Raw genomic sequence first — 8,648 nt, forward strand, 5'->3', positions numbered from 1 at the left:
AATGCTTTTGCTGTGTAATTACATTGTCTTCAACGTTCCAGCGAATAGGTTTATGCTATGAACCTATCATGGTGCTTCTACTCAGATTGCTCAGAGTGGCCAGCTCCTGGAAGAGTCCTGGTGTTTCCAAACTTCTTTTCATTTATATATGGAGGCCACTGTTTGGGATCTTCAGAATGCTGCAGAAATGTTTCTGTACGTTTCCCCAGATCTGTACAATCCTGTCTCAGAGGTCTACACACAATTCCTTGGATGTCATGGCTAGGTTTGTGCCCCGACATGCAATGTCAAATATGGGACCTCATATAGACAGACGTGTGCCTTTCCCAATCATGTCCAGTGAAATAAATGTATCACATCTGACTGATCATCAGTGGAAGCAGGACGCCCCCCCCCCCCCCCCCCCCCCCCCCCAAAAAAAAACTAGGATGCTTGAAAAAGTGGTGTTAAGTCTTTGCTCTATTTAACAGCACTTTGGAAATACTTGTACCATTAATTTTATTTTCATCTGTATATGCCAAGAAATTTTAACATTTTATATGCCCACTTTGTACTCTTCTATCTATATATAGGGTTTAAATTATTTGAGAATCGCTGTACTCTATTTTCAGTTGCATTTAAAACAGCACTACAGCTTTTTGCTTTTTTTTTTTTAATATGCATTTTTTAATGCTAAAAGGCAGCAGTGGCAGGAATTGGCCCATTTGTCTTAATTGGTGGAGAATAAATGTACTTCTGGCTACTGGTCACTTGAGTGGCTTATAGAGTGCAGAAGGGGTGATTAAGGATTCTGCACCCATCTTCACTTCCCACCCTGCCTTTCTTCCTTGCCAGCACTATTAATCCAAGGGACTCGGCCATTCATCTTTCTTCTCCCACTCTCTTTCATCCTATTGCTACCAGTGTAGTTCTGTAGCGACAGATAAGAACCACAGGTAGACTATCTGCAAAGGAGAGCAGGAGGATTAGCTCTAATCAATAATTTGCATTCTTTATTGGATTAGCTTCCCACTTCAAAGATTATCATTACACAGCAGCATGTTCACTCTAAAACTTTGGTAATTGCTAATTTTCTCATTTAAGTCTTCTAATTTATGTACATTTATCATTTCATTACCCGGGATCATTTAAATATTCATTTTTTTCTGAATGAGGAAAAAGAGGTGAAATATCAAAAAGCAAACTAAATTTAGAAGCCCTGTTTAATCAGTGCTGTGAAGTTTTCTGCTTCACTCTATCGAGTTATTTTCACTGTTTTGGTAACTTGTTTTTAGAATTTCTCTTCAAAGACAAAAACTACAGTGTAGACTGTTGTAATATTTGCATTGCACATTTGTAGCAGTTAACTTACAAAAATGCTGTTGAAGGCTTTTTCAAAGATAGCAAGCAAAGTTTAAATATCTTCAATGTTTGTTTGTTTTTTTTTTCCCTTTTTTTCCTTGCTCCAAGTTGGTTCTGGAAATGATATCCAATCTCATTAATCATAGTAAATATGAAGCCACAGCCAGCAAGCATTTACCTGATCTTAATGACTGCAGGGGCAGGCCTGGCACAGTCCTAACACTACAATTTTTACACTTCGATTGTATTAGCTTAAAAAAGTTATTTGATACATTTTTCTCAAACTGAAATGCAGAACCTTTAAATCATGTTTATTTCTTTACACATACCTGTTTTTGTTTGGATATTGTGACAAGTCTGCTCACACACTCGACATCCCTCAAAGCCATGTTCCACTTTAGAGCCTAAAACTCTTAAAATGGATGCACTGACCACAGGGTACACATATTCTGATTGCTGATGCCAGCTCACAAAGCTCAGATCATCTCAAACTGGTTTTATGAAAGTTCACTCAAATGGCCTCCACAGTCATCAGATCTCAATCCATTAGAGCACCTTAGAGATGTGGTGGAACAAGAGGTTCATCTGTGCAAGGCTGTCATATCAATGTGGACCAAAATCTCTGAAGAATAGCACTTTGTTGAATGTGGCCATGAAAAGTTAATGGGAGTCCTATCTGTCATTATCACACTTAGGTTTTATAGTTTCTAACTCTAATAGAACACCTGTGGGATGTGGTGGACGGTGACTATATATATGTGCAAAATATATTGCTTAAAGCATACTTTAAATATGTCCTTCCTTCGCAATGCTTCAACAGCTACCTGATTGTGTCATTTTGATTGTGTGCGGGTTATGTAGAAGAAAAGTATCAGTGACAGCATGTGGGTGAGCGCCCATTTGTCTATGCATTGATTCTGATTAGAAGTGGCGGTTCTTGTCTGCCTGTGGAAGCCTGTAATTAAAACCTGAAGTTCTTGGCATGTGCAATCATTATGTGGCCATACTGCATGTCTTTCAAGTAGGTGTATGAGCACTCCTCGTATTGATGACTCAGTGTCCTCGTGTGCTCCTGTGTGCACATCTGTGTGTGTTCAAAATCTCGCTTCTGTTACAGGAATATGAAAAGTTTGCTGATTGAAGTGTCACTTTGGTCCACTGATTAATGAGATTTATAGGCAAGTGTGACAGTTGTATAGAACCTACCAATCAACCAACCAGTCAGTGCTCTCTATTCAGAGAGCACTGACATGAGATCGATTACCTCGTGCTACGTAGAAATAGCGCCAGGTGGGGGGAGTGTGTATATAAAGTGGACATGACTCTAATGTCACATTAGTCACAGCAATGATAATGCCATTTTGCATCCTGACCAAATTATTATTTTGGTAAAATAATAATTAATATATTAGTTAATGGACAAAAATCATTTTGGATAACAGAGCTACTATCTTTGAAGTGATGGTTGAACTGAAGAATGAATTTAGTAATACCGCTTTAGATTTTTAAAGCAAAACAGAATAATTAATGAAGGCCTACTTCGACGCAATTAAAGCTCCACAGTTTGAACTATTTTTGTACTTTTATAATCGTTTATTTTTATTTTGTCATATCAAGTCATTTTAATTACCAATTTGGGAATTTTATTTTGCTCATATTAATTTAGTTTATTTTATTGTTTATAAAACTTAATTTCTAGTTTAGTTTTTATCACTATTGATTTGTTTTTTTTAACTTTCACTACTCTTTGAATTTACCCAGTTGAAGTCGACAAGATATAAACGACTCTTTAATAAGCTGTATGGATGATTTCAAATGCCTAGACACTATAAAGCTAGCAGAAACGATAGTATTCATGTAATCAGCATCATCTCCTTAACTATAAGTTGATGTCCTCACCTGTAATGTGACCAGACATTCACCACATTTACTATAGGTTGCTCTGCTCCAGTCCAAAAACGTGCATCAGTGTAAAAAGTTCATTTTAAAAAAAGCTGTAATTCAGCAGCATGGTATGTATAGATCCAATATCTAATTTAAAAACTTAAAAAAAAAAAAAAAAATCTCTCTTCTTCCTCTCCTGTCTTCTTTGTCTTGCATCTTTCTTTACCTCTCAGTTTCACACAACAACATGCTTTTTCTCTCACTGGCAGATTCAGCAGTTGTCTGCTAGCAGTACATTAGCTAGCAGACACCTTTTGTGACAAACTGCCCAGAGGTAGTTTTTGTGTTTGGTGATATTTTCAGAGCTGTTTGAAAAGTTGCGTTTCATGCTCAGTCATCTTCTGGAGTACTAGCTAAATGTTACCAGAGCTTTATTTACATCTGCAGCATAAACGGATCACAGCAAAGACAAGGACAACTAAATGTTCTGAAGTGCAAGCAGCTATGGGATGTACTTATTGTCTATAACTCATATCTCCATACTGTCCAAGAAAGGGACACCAGATTGCAGAGCATGAAAAAAATGAACTAATTTGACAGTAATATGCGTTAACCTGCCTATCAGATGTAATTACTCAATAATTAAAGGCTCCAAAAATGCTGTTGTGGATGAATAAAGCTCCCTTCATCCCCTGATCTGGGGCGTGATTTAGGAGGTTCAAAATATGTATTCCTATACAAACATAATGCTTTATGAAGGCAACTCATTCAGTTCACTTAAATTCATCCTTGTTGTAAGGACAAACCTGACCAAACTGACAGAGATGAACTCTTAACACATTTTCCTTACTCAGTACTTTTAGCTTATTTTTCCTCCTAAAGCCGTGTATGTGTTTTATTTCGTTTAACACAATGTTTCTGTCTTTGTTTTTCATTTACGCTAACTGCAATCTTGCAAGGCCGTGCAGCTATTTGACACTTGTGCAAACAAGTACATGCCTTCTTAGATCATCATTACAAGTAAAAATAGGCTTTCACAACCTGCTAGTCATCAGCAGTATGGCAGCATAATGCAAATAAATATTTAATGAGAGCTGAAACTACAAGACAAAATGTCACAGGAATTCTGTCAAAGAACAGAGACGGGAACGCAGGAAATGGAGATGTTCTACTTCACGCCTCAGAGTATCACAGTACATTTAACGCTGCAGGCTGTAGGAAGTGCAGCCAACGTGAAACCCACAGGTGGGGACTCCAGTAATAATGCAGTCTTGTTTTCATCTTTTGCCTCCCTCTTGCTCATATAGAATAGAGTAGTAGTTGTACTGCAGTCATATTACTGCCACACTTTCTCTCTCTTATCAACACATTGTCAGTTATCTCAGGATATGACTCAAGACTTTTTGCCTTTGGCTGGTTATCAACCCTCAGTACCTTATGAGAGTAAAATATTTCTTTAGCAAGTGCCAGAAACAACTCATATATTAAAGCAGTTTTTGTTTTTTGCTCATCGTATATTTTGTAATCTAAATTAGGAAATTTTATTGTATACTAGTCTTTATTCAGGGGAATTTATTTGGAAAAAAATGCATTTGGGCTGCTAATGGTTTGCCATAATGGTTTGCTTTATTATTAAATTATTATTCATTCAATTTACAACCCTGTGGGCTGAAATGGATTTAGATCCATTATGTTAAGGTTTTCTTTCCACTGAAGATAAGTGATATATGGAACTGACCACTGTATCGATCATCTGTAAAGCCAGGGGGTTCTCGTGACCTGTACAGTATTAGTAGGCTATTTTCTTTCTAATTGAGTCGCTTAATTTGTGTTGTTGTTTTGATCTTTTTTCTCCTGACTTGGGTATTGACAAACTAATCCGTCTCCGCAAGCCTTCATGGCATCGGCTGACATTAAAAGGTAAAACATAAAAGTGTTTCTCGCCTTACTTACGCTAGTGAGAAAATTAGGAAAGGCGATGATATGAAAATGTTTTTAGTCAAGGTTTCTGGGTGGAAGTAATCCATTTTCAGCTGTGAACAAAAAGACTCCCAATAGCTGCACATTAATGTTGATGTCAAGCAACGTTTTAGTTTGAGTCCAGCGCCCAGGGCACAGTGATAACAAACTACCTTTTTCCTCACTGTATTAAAGAGTCATTTCATTTAGAGAATTCACTGAAAAGCAACAGATTATGACCTATTTAATGTAAAATGCATATGTAGTACTGTGGAAATGCTTCAGCATTGAATGTTTGGAGTTTTACCCACCACACAACATCAGGCGGGATCATTTTCTAACATCAGCGCAAACATAGAGCAAAAGTAATAACGACAAGAAGAACAATGATTTCCCCACAGCAGATTTGTGCCGTATGTGGAGCAAAGCCAAAAAGAGTCTTGACTATAAGACAGTTGGCAAATGTGCTTGTTCACAAAGGCTTAAAATTAGGGTGTTGAAACTCAATAGGAAGAGATGATTAGATGCAATCAAAATGCATCTTATGCATACAAACAACCTAAAAAGCATTAAGCGTTCTTAAGTTAAACTGAGACCACAGCTGACACTCAAAACTAGACACTTTGACCGTCAGCCTAACTGCTCTAAAGCATTACCCCTTTTTTCTAAACATGAAAAAACTGAATGGACGAGTGCTTTCCTAAAGAAGAAATTTATTTAAGTTCATTTTTCCCACAAATAGATGTTTCAGGCTGTCAATGTCATTGTATTATCCTTGAAAAGATAGTGTAAACGGATGGAATTCTGGAAGTGAAATAATCCTAAAGTAATCCCCTGAAATGTCTGGAAAGGAATCATTGATAAGTGGTAGCCATAAAGGAAAGTAGATAAGGCCTGTATCTGAAAAGACAGGCCCTTATCAGTGGTATTATAAACTAAAATGTCCTCTTATCGGTTATTCACTGTTTAATGGCACTCAGAGCAAGGTGAATAAAGTAAAAAAAAATGTAAAAAGGCACACAGAAGTCAGAGTAATATCGTTCTTGGGAACGCAGAAGGATTACTTGAGTGTTTATAGTCTGTTAAGCATTTTCATTGGAGGGTATTCATGGACTAAGTGGCTATTAGTAAAACAAGATGAATTAAGAAAAAAGCACTTAAATTAGCAGCGCATAATCACAGAAAAATGACTGAGAATCCCATTCCTGTGAGTAAAAGTGAGGAAGCTGTTGCCATGGGATTAATGACCCCCCTCGCTCATGTTGAGCCTGTTCAGCTCCAGCTGTGCACGACGCAAGTGGAGCCGAGCGCAGCGGCAAGCCACTTGCGTGTGCTGTAATCTTTCAGGTATTGTGACAGTACTGTCCACATGAAGAAAATAGATTCGCAGTCCAAGAGACATGTCTGTGAATTGTCACGAATGCAGTTAGAGAGAAAGAAAAGCAAAGAGCCTTACTGTAACGGAAAAAGCTGTGTTTGTACAGTTTTCTGTTTGATATGGACATCGGCAGTGGAATCCCCTGTCCATGTTCACAACAACAAGGAAATCCCCCTGGAGAATGTGGTGATGTGCAGGTCTTTGAAGCTCACAGTTTCTGAAACATGTTACACAGCGTGATAAATTAGAGGTGAAGTGATACCCTGGTCAAAATCTTAACACAAATCTGACTTTGTAAGCATTGCCAAAATATTTTCTGCTGTGCTTTTATACTGGACTGAATAATTACCATTAGGTGTTCTTATTATAGTGACCACCCTGTGGAGAAACTCAGAGGATAGTTTTCTTCTGTCACTGCAGCTGCTCCTCAGCGACTTTACTTACTTTAGTTCCATATCGTAGCAGGAGTTGTGTTTATAGTCAAAATTAGATTTTAATCTCCACTGTAGAAGGGATACATTGGTGGTAATTAGCTAAATGACATCTCTTCAAACAGGAGTTAAGATTGTCATTGGCTAATTTCACATCTGATGGGCTGCAAGTTTAACTGTGACATGGCAGTCGCAGTGACTGCGAGCTTTTGTTTGATGTGGCTCCCTGTAATCACGCTGACAGCCTCTTGACAGATGTTTGACAGAGTGGTTTCAGGTTCACCGAAGTACCTGTAAGTGGAGTGCGTGATCAGAGAGTGAAATAAGTGGGGTGTGCAATCACCATCACACACGCACAAACACACGCTCACCGCGTCCTCCTGTTTTTATCCGAGTCTCCCTTCGACCCTTCTATTCTTACTCATTCTCTGTCTCTCTCTACTGGTGGCTGATTAATATTGGATGGCAAATCTGTCATTATGTTTCCTACCAGGGAAAGAGATTACAAGGTTGCATATATGAATATTATGCAGGCATTTCTCTGTAAAGGTACACAATCCAGGATCAAAACGATGTTAATAGTGTGGTAGAACTCCTCTGTAATTGCAGCAGCTTCAAAAGAGAACGTGTTCACGGTGGTGTAGCACCTCACATTGTCACCTTTTTAATATCACAACATGGAAATGTTCCAGCTTTCTCCTCAGTATAGTGAACATCACTCTAAAAACTGTTGGCTGCCTCTGGCTTTCACACGTCAGTTGTAGTGCGCCCACAACAGGGAGGAATCTCAACAAGAGATTTATGGGTGCCCTGGAGGTCCAGACGCCTTGTTGGATTACCTGATTGCCTGTGGTTTCAATTTCGCATTATAGGAGATTTACAAGTTCAGGAAAGGATTTGATCTGGGAAAGCGTTTGCTTATGATATTATGGCTCTGTATGCTGTTTGGCTGATGTGTGTCACACAGTAGAGGTGTCATTACACATGAATAGGTTTAGCTTTTTTATAATTTCCAGCAAATTATCATACCGGTATGAACTCTTGGAGGTGGTGTTTCCTACATGATGGTGCATCATGTGTAAATGATATATTGTTTTCTACTTAAAGTTTTGCCTGGTAAGTATTAGATCTATGATGCCTAACTTTGGTGCCAGGGCATTCGCTAGGCTTTTCTTGGTACAGCGTGCAAGTGTTTGCTGTCAGAGCTGCCAATACAATGCTGGATACACTTCTCAGATATTTTGGTTCATATCACTGGCATGATAGCATCGCACAGTTGCTTCAGATTCGTCAACTGCACATCCACCTTGCAAATCTACTGCTCAACTAATTGAGATCTGGCATCACTGTCATGTTCAAGAAATGAGTTGGGGCTTATTTGAGCTTTGTGACATGATGTGTTGTCTTGTTGGAAGCAGCCCTTTAGAAGAGGTCCACACTGTGGTCATGGTCAGCTACAATACATGGGTAAGCTGTGGCATCGTGGAGTAATAAGGGGCCCAAAATGTGCCAAGAATATATCCCCACACAATTACACCATCAAATCAGACTGAATTGATACAAGACAGGATGGATCCATGCTTTAATGCGGTTTATGCCAAATCCTAAACCCTATTGTGCACTATGCTGCAGCAGGAATCAAGACTCTTCAAACC

This window comes from Oreochromis niloticus, linkage group LG12 (assembly GCF_001858045.2).
Source record: "Oreochromis niloticus isolate F11D_XX linkage group LG12, O_niloticus_UMD_NMBU, whole genome shotgun sequence".
NCBI classification, from domain to species: Eukaryota; Metazoa; Chordata; class Actinopteri; order Cichliformes; family Cichlidae; genus Oreochromis; species Oreochromis niloticus.